Here is a 3,473-nt window from a genome sequence, read left to right as displayed (position 1 = left end):
TAGACTGCTTTCTATGTTTTATGAGTGATATACATGTTGATAGGCTAGTTCCATGTTTCTTTTGGCATCAATCCTACTACTGGACTGGAGGTGTCATTAGATTCATCGAATGATTCCTTTGCTTTTTAGGCTAGTTTGGTGTTTCTTTTGGCATCAGCTCTACCATTGGATTGGAGGTGTCATTAGATTCATCAAATGATGCCCTGCATTTAAGGCTAATTTTGGTGTTGCTATTGGCATCAACCCTATCATTGGGTTGGAGGTGTTGTTAGTTGCATTGAATGATGCCCTTGCTTTTAGGCTAGTTTGGTGTTTCCTTCGGCATCAGCTCTACCATTGGGTTGGAGGTGTCGTTAGTTTCATCAAATGATGTCCTGCTTTTTAGGCTTAGTTCAGTGTTGCTATCGGCATCAACCCTACTATTGGGTTGGAGGTGTCGTTAGTTGCATTGAATGATGCCCTACCTTGTTGAGTTAGTTCAATGTTGGTCTCGGCATCAATCCTACTAATGGGTTGGAGGTGTCGTCACTCTCATTGAATGATTGCCTACTCTTTAAACTAGTGTTGTCGTCAGTTTCAAAGCATGAAGCATATATTTGTTATAAAATTTAAAGCTATCTTGTCTTTAAAAATCATAAAATATGTGCTGATTGTAGCATACATGGATCCTGTGGAAATGAAGGAGTTAAAAACCAAGATCAGATCTCTGTTGGTCATGTGTGTATGTGCTTTGACCACGGAGGAGATCACCTCTTTATTGGAGAGTGAGACACGCAGAGATCGTTTCTTTGATACGATAATTGAAGCAGTTCAAGCACACTTCTCAGCTGTAGATGCAAAAGCTATATGTAGGCTAATAGATAGTATCGTGGGAAATATGACACAATTCTTAAGAGGGTGTTGATGCACCAGCGGATGCAGATCTAGCCAAGCTACATCATTGGTGCAATATTGATGCTCAAGATGTCCATAGCCACAAAGCTAGATCCATCTTTTTTTCAGTAACGTCCTCTCAAGATACGGTAGTAGGAAGATCAGATACAAAAGCTGGGACGGAGCATTTTATGTCTCAGTGTGCCATTGGTGTTTACCTCACACCTGAAGCTATCGAACATGGTCGAAATCTTGGGAAAGGATGCTACGGAGTTGTGTCAGAGTGCACAATCAATGGAGTCACTTGGTTGCCACTAGAAGTGCAGTATGTGGTCAAAGACTTCAAAGGAGATGCAGCAAAGAGCCACCAATATTTCGCTCTAGAGGCGAGCATGCAATTTTTCCAGAGGGGTATCATTAGATGCATAGCACAAAAACGCCAAGAGCCATGGTCCCTGGTTTTTCCTCGCTTCAATGGAATGGATCTGGGTGACATGTTAGAGTGTGTTCCACCACCCAAAGGCAAATTTTCTAACATACTGGCGTCTAAAAAAGAAGATCCTAAATGCCCTCCCACAAAGCAAGAGTTAGAGATGTGCAAGCATATGCTCAATTGGGTGCCTTCTTTTATGGAGCACTGGTGAAGACCATGGCACGTGCACACAACAAAGGAATTATACACTTTGATTTGCAACCATGGAACATCATGATTGACTTCACTAAGGAGGGTGTGCCACGTGTGTGTGTCATTGATTGGGGGTTGGCACTACGAGTGGGCATTGAGAAGAGAGCAGCCAACATCAAAGACCCCACAGAGCATGCCCTACGTCCTTGGAGGGCCCTCGAGCTTTGCAACCCAAAAGCTGCTTGTCCGTATTCGAAAGCCACTGACACCTATTCAGTTTCTTTTTGCATTGAGCAACTATGTGATTGGTGCAAAGATTTTTCAGAGCATTACAATGTGCCATGGCAAAAGTGAAAAAAAATTGATTGCGGCATGATTGCTTCTATAATGCGGAAAAACTAATTACAACAACCACCTAGGCAGAGAAAGACATTGCAGAATATGAGTGAGCATTTAGATATGTTAGAGCTCAACTCCGACATGTGTTTGCATCCGCTTAGTGAGATGATGCCTAGATTTTAGTTTACTTTCGTCACTTTTGTAAACAGTGGTCTTTTTCAGATTATCGGGCATATGTAAATGGAGCTTTTTGTATATTCATGAACCATTGAGTTAAATTGTACCATTTTATAATGATGGAGTCATGGTGCAAAGGGATTAATACACAATGTGGTGTGTCGTGATATTTGCTGTTGAATTTTGAAATCTATAGTAAAAAGTAAAGTCTTTTTTAATGATGGAGCAAAGTGATTAATGCATAATGTGGTGTATTGTGATATTTTCTATTGTAATCTGAACATCTATTCGCAATTAAATTCTTCCTATAATAATGGCGTCATGGTGCAAAGCAATCAATGCAGAATGTGGTGTGTTGTTATAGTTTAAGTTGAAATCTAGTTTAAGTTTAAGTCTTTTTGGAATGATGGACTCATGGTGCAAAGTGATTAATACAAAATGTGGTGTGTTGTGATAACTTAAACCAAGGTGCACCACTGGATTTGCAATTGTATCCATGATGAAAACTTAACTTCTATTGCACATTGAGATAGTGTAAATGTGTTTGTGACAGGTATGGACAAGCGTGAGAAATCTAAAAAAGCATACGATTGCTTGCATGCACTTACAGATGCAACTGGCCCAAATGACCAAGCAAGAGTTGCGGCAAGGACCAGTGAGTGGGTGCCGATGGCAAATGGCAAGCAATGAAAGACATCAACAAAGAAGTCACCACAGAGATGGTCAAGGAAGCATAGTCAAATGTGTTTGATTTCTCTATCCGCAAGGGAAGATGGAAGCTAGATAAGTGTGTTGTGCCAAACATACGCACGCATGCTGAAGCTATATACCTTGCATGCAGAGGGAGTACACTAAACCACATAGATTGTCCCTTGTGGTTTGCAAAGATGCTATACGTCCAATTTGTTCAAAATGAGCCAGTGGACTTTGGTAGCAGAGCCCCCAATAAGAGCATAGTGGATATTCAAAGTGAGAGAGTCACAATATCACGAGAGGAGCTAAGATATGCATTGGCTGGCTTCGCTATGCAAACAAATGATGCTATGGAGGAATTGCAAACACAGCTTTGTACCTCCACACAGACGACGGGGGAAGGGGACTCGAGTAATAACAAAGAGTTACATAGAGATATCAAGCTGCTCAGGCGTGAACTCCATGAAATGGAGGAATGGGTTCAACAACAATCGATCATGACAATGATCAAGCATCCTAACACATTGTGGCCACCTCCAACTCACATTGAGGATGTAGTGGGTCCTTGCCCGATTTGCGGACACTTTTTCCATAGTTAGAATGGACACTACATAATAGCTTGTGGCCACATGTATCATTTTCCATGTCTCATGCAAAACATGGTAAATAAAAAAGAGTGCCACATTTGCAAGGCTCTGATTGACGATCTTATGTATTCCATGTTCAAAATGGAGAAAGACTATCAACATTTATTGGCAGCAACTGC

This window comes from Adiantum capillus-veneris, chromosome 7, assembly GCF_014529385.1.
Source record: "Adiantum capillus-veneris isolate H3 chromosome 7, ASM1452938v2, whole genome shotgun sequence".
NCBI lineage: Eukaryota > Viridiplantae > Streptophyta > Polypodiopsida > Polypodiales > Pteridaceae > Adiantum > Adiantum capillus-veneris.
The sequence above is the reverse complement of the archived record's forward strand: the minus strand, read 5'-3'. Positions refer to the sequence as shown.